The sequence below is a fragment of the Zingiber officinale genome, chromosome 2A (assembly GCF_018446385.1).
Source record: "Zingiber officinale cultivar Zhangliang chromosome 2A, Zo_v1.1, whole genome shotgun sequence".
Lineage (NCBI taxonomy): Eukaryota > Viridiplantae > Streptophyta > Magnoliopsida > Zingiberales > Zingiberaceae > Zingiber > Zingiber officinale.
In genome coordinates this window covers 59421218-59430117 of record NC_055988.1, presented here as the reverse complement: position 1 = coordinate 59430117, position 8900 = coordinate 59421218, and the positions used below count along the sequence as shown (strand labels likewise).

General features: G+C 38.6%; 1 long non-coding RNA gene across 4 annotated transcripts; it reads right to left on the bottom strand.

The window, feature by feature from the left end:
• Positions 1-2942: 2942 nt before the first annotated feature.
• On the bottom strand, positions 2943-6672 carry LOC122041137. 4 transcript variants are annotated; one of them, XR_006128868.1, is made up of 8 exons: positions 6406-6605; positions 6235-6326; positions 5500-5606; positions 5358-5428; positions 4880-5169; positions 4606-4739; positions 3240-3568; positions 2943-3049 (listed from the first exon to the last, which is right to left on the bottom strand). It is a non-coding gene; the product is annotated as an uncharacterized LOC122041137 (long non-coding RNA). The 4 variants fall into 4 exon arrangements; XR_006128866.1 differs by lacking the exon at positions 6406-6605 and adding an exon at positions 6646-6672 and having other exon boundaries at positions 2944-3049; positions 6235-6347; XR_006128865.1 differs by having other exon boundaries at positions 2944-3049; positions 6235-6347; positions 6486-6613.
• Between the last annotated feature and the right edge of the window lie 2228 nt (positions 6673-8900).

Genomic DNA, 8900 nt, shown 5'->3' with positions numbered 1-8900 from the left:
GAATTGCTTCTTTTCATAGGTTTTAGAAAGAAGGGTTTTAGTGAATTGCCCAATGGTGTGATCAAATATTACGGGTTTTGGAGTAGGAATCGACCTAGGCTCTGAAACAAGTAACCGAAACGTGTCTTTATTTTATGCTGCTTATTCTGATTTGTCTTTATGATAAAAGAAAATTCTTTAACATGCGATATTCACTCTCCCCCTTCTATCGCATCTTTCGATCCTTCACTTTCATCTTATTTTATTTAAAGATGTACTCTTTGCATGTTTTGATTGACAGGATGCAAATTGAAGCAAAAATAGAGCAAATGCACACATTGAAACAACTTGTGAAGATCATCAACAAAGGTCGTGCCAAAAGGCAATGCCATGTGCTCTCTCCCGAAGAAAAGCAGGCTCCGACCGTGCCAAAAGACACGGCCATGCCCTCCCACCAGAGACAAAGCAGGCTTTGGCTATACTTTTAGGCACTGTCATGCCTCCCACAGGAGACCAATCAAGGGGTGGTCATGTGAAAACACACGGCTGTGTCCCCCTTCTATGGTTGAACTGTGTTCCAACTATGCCATTTTCCAAAGATGCTTTATAGGCCGACCATTCCAAATGGCACAATCGTGCCTCTCTATCGGAGGGAATCCATGTGACGATTGTGCCTCTAGGCACGACCAAGTGGCAGAGAACATGAGGGGTCGTGTGGCATGGAGTTGGAGCTGTGTCGCTCGAAAAGTAGGGATGTGTTGAATATGGATAGACTGTAAACTTATTTTGAAATGACTATAACTTGGTGCTTAATTGGATTTATGGGTTGTTCTTTATACCAAAATGTAGCTAAATTCAAGATCTACAACTTTCTTTAGAGTTCAATAGAGAATAGCATGTTTTAGCTATGCTAAAAGGAATGGTCGTGCCTCCTAGCCACGGTCGCGTCACACCCTCCACCTAGACTACGGACTAAATTTTGAACCACTATAACTTTCAACTCAATTATAGTTATAGGCTATTCTTTATATCAAAATGTAGATAATTGTAAGGTATACAACTTTGGTTCAGGGTAGAACATGAGAAAACTAGTTTTAAGGGGTGAAAGCCTCATTTTAGAGGAGCCGTATAAACCTGGTAGATCTAGACAATTTGGAGAAGGTATAAAAGGGTCAAGAAGCTCATTCTTTGACTCATCTTAAGTTTGGGACTTCATTCCTCTCCTTGGGGATGAGTTCTCTCCTTAGGAAGAAATCCTAGAGCTTCCATCTCCATCGATTCGAATGATCCATCCACCTCCGGAGCAAGGGAACACCTTCAAAGACGTCGGGCTTCAAGGATAAATACTTTCTTCTCTCTATTTCCATATATTGAGTTGGAGTTTGCTCATTTTCTTTTGGTTGTATTCTCTTATAATGGAGTAGATCCTTCGATTCTTAGGATGTGTGGAGAATTTGTGATGTGATGTTGATATATGAACTATGTATATGTCATTTCCTTATTCAATGTAGTGTCATGCCATATTCTATATATGTTGTGCCTTCCATGTATTTGATGAAATATGGAATGGTGTAAACATGTAGATATGTATTGATTGTTCACCCATAGAGGGAATACTCTATATTGCATAACTGGGGACCCTAGTGATAGAGGTATCCCTTTAATCGGGCATCTAGAGTATCATCTTGAAAGTGAGAACAATTCTCCATAAGGAAGCATTTAATTAGGCTAAATGAGTTATCTCTAATCCTATCTTAATAAGTGTCTTATGTAATCTAGTGATTGTATGATCGGGAGGCCCTAGTGACAAAGGTATCCCTTTAACCAAATTTAGTAGGTTACCTCTTCTACTTAGTGGCATCAAATACCAATAGGAATAGCACTCTGATATGACCATCGCAGGGTAGTGTTAGTATTTAGTTAGACTTCCTACATACGCATAAGGATGGAGGTAAGGAGATGAATAATGTATAGGAACATTAACTAACTACATAATGAAACTGAACTCCTATAATCATTCCCCCAACCCACTTCACCTTCACTCACTTACTCTCCCTCTCTCTCTCTTTCTCTTTCTCTCTTTCTCTCTCTCTCTCTCCCCCCTCTCTTCCTCTATTAAGCGTTCGTGAGTCAACCTTCAATTGTCTAGATAACTCACCGTACAAAGTTAACTAGTGTTTAACCAACAATCTCTGTGGGATCGATATTTATACACTACAACAAAAACCTTCATAGACATCGGTTTTCCACCTGTGTCTATTTCATTTTCGACCGATGTCTATGAAGCCGATGTTAAAAGTCTGCCATTTTAGACATCGGGTTAAAACCGGTGTAGTATCACTTAACGACACCGGTCTTCGAATCGGTTATTAACCGGTGGACACTGTTTCATCAACGGTGTAAAACTGATGTAATATTGTATGTTAATAACACCAGTTTTGGCAGCGCTAAATGACCGATGTAATATTAGTTAATAACACCGATTTTGCAGCGGTGGAAAACCGATGTAATATGTATATTTTTTAACAGCACAAATTTGATTTCCGAAACAATGATAAACCGACAATAACAAAAAAAATACACAAATATTAAAAAATTATACAAATATTCTTCATTCAATAATATCCATAAAATATACAAATATTCACAAATTATATAAATAATCTTCTTACAACAATATCCATAAAATATCCAAACATTCTTTTTACATCAAAAGCTAGCTAATAGATATCAAAATCAAGGTAGAACATTCTTTTAACACATCAAGGTAGAACCACACTTCAAATGTAAGCTAGCATGCATTCAGCCCACTCGAACTGCACTTCATCAATTTCAACTCTAGAGTACTTGAGATTTATAAACTGTAAAAACACATAAATCCACCATATGTCAAATAACTAAAACAAATGTGTACATGTATCAAATAAAAAATATAAGATCACAAGTGCTTGTCATAAACATGCTTACCAGCGTGTTGAAACCTATTCTGTGAATGGTGGCTTCGAATGAACTTCACGAGCAAGGCCAAAATTTGCTATCTTCATAAAGTCCTTGGTTACCAATAAGTTCTCTGCAAAGGTCATAATCTAGTTTAATAGAATGCTAACTTCACCAGAATAATTATAGGTGCATAAATCACATTTAACAAAATAAATGCTAATCCTAGATAACAACGTTGTAGGAATAGATATGTTAAGAGCACACAAATGAATCTTTATAGGGATATTTGGTTAAAAGCGGAACTAAAGAGGTACACCTACCTCCCATGTCAATAAGTCACTTCCTCGAGTTGGATATGGCTTTTGCAAATCTAGCTCCATATAGAAGGTGTAGAGTTTGATATCTTGAAGCTGCAAATCCAATCAGAAGTAGGATTAGCGTGGTAAGCAAGACATTGAAAATCCCATTAATAGACACATATTGGCCATGAGAACCCTTGTTCTTGTCATTGAAATAAGGTGACTAGGAATAAAATAGGCACTAGGAATGACTAAAAATAAGTACAACTAAAATTCATAATTAGGATATCACTAGGAACGACAGTAGTGAAATAGTCTCCTTTCCGATGCCAATCAATTTTTGTCACAACCTGCAAAGCAAAAGAATGAATAATAGAAAGGTAGTGGCAAAGAACATTATAAAACTAAAATTATTAATAGGTTGCAGCTTAGGAACACACGCAATATAATTAAAGAAGGAATCAAATATAAAACTGCTTTATTGCATAAATTCCTCAAGCCGAACCTTATTTTCTCCCCCATTTTCTTTGGCTTCATTTTAGAACACTTGCCGTGCCAATCACAACCTTCCGCAACGATCCAATGTTTAGAAAATCTTAAAATATCATCTTAAGCATGTTTTCTTAGGCTTCATTTTAGACCTGTCTTTTGTCGGCCTACTAGCAATGATCTTTAGCAAAAACAATAAACTGACTGCAAGCTGTGCACCTAATCTCATTATATGATAATGCAACAATCAAGTTGGAAAAAATTATACTAGATGCCATATCTGTATGACAAAACATTTCAAAGATATTTTTGTAAATCCATTTAGGTACATCAGTACATATTTGCTTTCATCCACATACTGAAATGTAAAAAGGATGAAGCAAAGCTGTCAACCTTTGGTCATATTGTTTGTTCTTATAACTGAATTGTAAAGATCAAACTTGTTAACAGATAGTGGAGGGAAGAAAGTGAAGAAAGCTTGCAGAAGCTACAACCAAATTCAGCTACAACACACACAGAAACATCAAACAATGAACAGGACAACTGGGAAAATTCCACACAGAAACATCAGTATAAAGAATGAGTCACGACTCCAACATCTAAGACAGCATCATCTATGGAAACATGATACTAGTGGAGTTGAAACTTACAGGATAGAAAATTCAACAAAAAAAATAAAACAAAGCCATCATGTGTCTCAAAGTCAAGGTTCAACATCATAAGAAATATGCATACCAAACTTATAAGTCGTTGATAAAATTAATTCTTGACAATAAGGATACTAGTTGGTGCTTACAGGTAAGGGGTTTGCGGAAATGAATTGGTCAAAAAAGAATAAATTATCAAGCAAAGAACATGAACTTGCTACCGTAGTCATGTAGGATCAGCAAGTACTCACGTATCTTGACTCGAGGAGATTCTTCAAAGTTTCCTGGAGAATCTATCATTAGTGGCAATACAGTTTAATGACAGAATCTGCTCCAGCTGTGAATAGCCATGGCTGCCTCGGATGAAATTTACAATCTAAAACACCTGTTCAATTAATAAGTTAATGTTAGGTCTAAGATAGGCAGGAATTGCAATTTTTATTTGAGTTAGAAAGCCATAGTTTCTTAATCTAGACGCGGTAAATGAAAAACAAGGAAAATAACAAAGTTTGCAACACAACTGACCTCTGTCATTAAACTGAGAGAATTTGGTATGCCTAAACTTTTCAGGGCACTTTAGGTTTCATCCTGATTCCAGCCTCAAAGGCTAGGTAACTAGGTATAATGTCATGATTTTTATATATTTCCAATTTGTCAGTGTGTATTAGAAAAAAGAAAGAAACAAAACTGAGATATAAAATAGGCACTAGGAATGACTAAAAATAAGTACAACTAAAATTCATAATTAGGATATCACTAGGAACGACAGTAGTGAAATAGTCTCCTTTCCGATGCCAATCAATTTTTGTCACAACCTGCAAAGCAAAAGAATGAATAATAGAAAGGTAGTGGCAAATACTCTACCAATTAAAATAAAGTAATCCAAAGGATTAAGTCTATGTCCAGAAACAATTAAGGTAATTTGATGTGCCTATATTGAAATTAATTACTATACAGATACATATGTACTCTGAAGGGGGGATACACAGTGAATATAGCTCACCTTGCAATGCTTTAATCGGATGCAATCATATTTATCATCTCGAACCCATCTCACTGCTGGAGTGGTATTTCCTAAAGCACAGAATCGAGTGCCAACTGATCTGAACATAAACTAAAATAATATTATGAGTAAAAACACTTACCCTCATCCTCCTCTAGTTTTGATTCCTCCACATGAAGCAACTCCTTGACCCTTGCTTGATTCTCTGCACTTCCCAATCCAGTATCTAAAATAAGCACATCGCATCCTCTGAAACAATGTGTAAATGTATGTCAGAAAGAAGCAGGGTGGAATTAGGCATCGAAAACTGAATTAAAAAAAAACCCTAGAGGGTGGAAATTAAATTACAAAAACCTGGAGGAAATGAACATACAAAAGAAACGCTAACCATAGGTACGACTCCCTTCTTTTAACATAACCATATTAAATTTATATTCTAACCTAAACCATCCAATATCTAAATTCCCATTAGATCTTCAAGGTTACAATCTTCCATAATCACCTAACATGAAACCTAAATGTCACTGAAACCATTTCAGATTCAGGTTAATCTTTATTTACAACATTCAATTACCCAATATAACAACTCTTATCCTTGTTAACTAGTAACACATCATACCCTTAACCTCCAACACCAGAACAAACAAATTCTTATTGACTCTGCCGTGGATCCAGCTCAAAACACACAGGATTCATTAGGTAACATCTACTGCAACTAATGATCGCACAAGGGTAAGGAACAAGAACTAAACCGTACCTCAATCCCCTACAAACAGAACATTACATAGTGCATCTTCACTAGCCGGATCAAGAAGAAAGAATAACAAGAAGTCATCAAAACAACCTGTTAACAACAACAACAGATCGACCTCATTACCTCTGCACCCTTCAATCACCGGAGACGATCACTGATACGAAGAAGAGATCGATCCAACAGAGCTGTGGTGGCCGGGACCAAAATACCAGTCTCTGCTTCCCAGAAAGAACCACCTGAATCAACACTAGAAAGGATCAAGGTTCGAATTCACAACCAAAACCAAACCCTTACCTCCAAGATCGAAGTTAGGGCAACGACTTGTTCTTGCCGACGAACAGGGACAGAGATCGGGAAGGAACAATGGTTGTTACCTCCTCCAAACAATCGATGCTGGCCTGATCCAACGCCGATGCCCTTGGTTCCCTCCCGACAGCCGGCGAAATCCACCGATCGAGATCCGTCGCCGTTGTTCACCGAGATCAGAGAAGGGAGGAAGGGATCGGGGAGAAAGAAGGTTCGGCTGTAACTAACCTCTCTTCCTCTCAACGCTCCAAGGTCCGCTCTTCGCCGGCGCCACCTAGAGAAGAAGAAATCGCCAGTCTCAGTCGCGTGAAGTCCGAAGTCGCGAGAAGGAGAAAGTCGAGGGAAAAGAAAAGGCTTCGGCGCTTTATAGAGAGGTAATCAGACGATTAAGAAGAATGAAAAGAGGAAACGAGAGGTTTTGACTGTGTACCCAGTGAGCGAAGAGGCCGAGAAGGAGATAATGAAGCACGGAGAGCCTTTATGCCTGCAATTTTAGGGTTTTAACAGGCAGACATACTTTGTTATTCTTGTACTGCACTCAATCTCTCTGCTTCAGAAGAAGGAGACCCCTTTACACAAGATCTGAGATCTCGGTGTTGTTCTCTCTTCCTTCGGATTCCCTCATGTTGCCGACCAACCGTGCCATGGTGGTCGTGGGCGTCCTCTAGCTGTTCGGATCTTGTTGGCCCCTACCTTAGCCGGGAAGAGCGAAGAGAGGAAGGAGGAGGAGGAAGAAGAGAGGATCGGACGAGGAGGCAGAATGGAACGATTTATACTGCGATTTTGCTTAGGATCGAAGCAGGTGGTTTTGATCCTAAGGGGCGTCGATCCAGGAAGGGGAAGAGATCCAGGAAGGGGAAGAGGGAGATGAGGCTGAGAGAGATGGTCGGAGGTTTAGGTTTAGGTTTAGGCTGAGAGAAGGGGCGCGATATTGGTTTAGGTTTGGAGGGAACTTTGTGAAGTGTTATAAATTTTGGCTGGTGGAAAAATTAAATTATTTTTTTTGGTTCATTAACATCGGGTTTTAAAAACCGCTGTTAAAATTGATGTCTATTAACAAAAAAAAAGGCGCTCATAGACATCGGCTAAAAAACCGATGTCTATGAGCGAAAATCTGCGCTTATAGACACCGGTTTTTGGAAAAACCGGTGTAAAATACTCAAAGACATCAGTTTTTGCTTAAAACTGTTGTTGTTCCACCGATGTCTATGAGGCTTTTTCTTGTAGTGATATTACTTAACGACAACTGTGCACTTGCGGATTGTACACATCAAGTTTTTGGAGCATTACCAGAGACTATTTTCATTTAACATTAGTTGATTAGCATATGAGTTACTCTAGATATTTTTTTCTTTTTATATTTTCTTTCTTGTTTTCATTATGAATCTTCTATATATCCATGTGTTATGTCATGATTATTCCCTGTATCTTGAGATTTTATTGCTATTGTTTCATGGGAGACTAAAAATTTTCTTTAGCCATGGATTGCTATTCTTGGCAACCTAGAGGGTGTTGAGGATCTTAGGCTGACTAGAAGGGGGGTTGAAAAGCTTGTTACCCCAATTCTATTACTTTCCTATGTATTTATTAGTGCAGTGGAAATACAATAAAATACAAATATAAAAGCTAAAGATAAGAAATAACAAGCAAACCACTACACGTTGATTTACGTGGTTTAAAGATAAAGCTCCTATTCCACGGTTGTCTATAAGATGGACGATCTCAATCCATCGGTGGATGACTCCTCGGAAAACCTCCAGATAGCTAATATAGCTTCTTGTGGGTGGAGAAACCTCACCACAACTCTCACAAGAACATTTGAGATGGTAGGACACTTGGAAGACTACTAATAGGGGTTAACCACCTCTAATTTCATCAACCAAGGTCAACCACCCCAATCTCCATTATATAAAGCTTGAGAAAATCAAAAGTTGATTTTACCATTATTAGTCGACTACTGCTTGCACCAATCGACTGGTGCTGGCCAACGGTACTCCGCAGAACCCGTGATTCTGCCAATGACTCTTTACTAATCGACTATTACCTTCACCAGTGGACTACTCTCTTTAGCTGTCGGGCACAGAAATATTTTGTGCCCTGCCCAGTCGACTGGTCTCATACCTAATCAACTGGTAAAATCCTAAACCTAGGGTTTCCCTTCCTGAGTATATTTCTCTCATACTCAGATTCTCACAACTCACTTGACTCTTCTTTACAACCTTGACCTCTTGCCTTCAAGCCTCCTTCCTTTGGCTCTAGTCCCTCGGATGCATTTAAGCCCGTGGCTTGTCCCAATGTCATCCTTCGCGTATGCCTCGAGTGTGCTTCCTATGGCTCTTGTCCTTGCTGCCTTGTCCATATTCCCTCGGATGCTCCATCCTTCACCGGACCCGAAGCCATCAAACTGAGTTATATGTGTATCCTGTAAATATGCATAACTCAAATACACATATAAAATACAAGAGTAAACCTAACTAAACCCT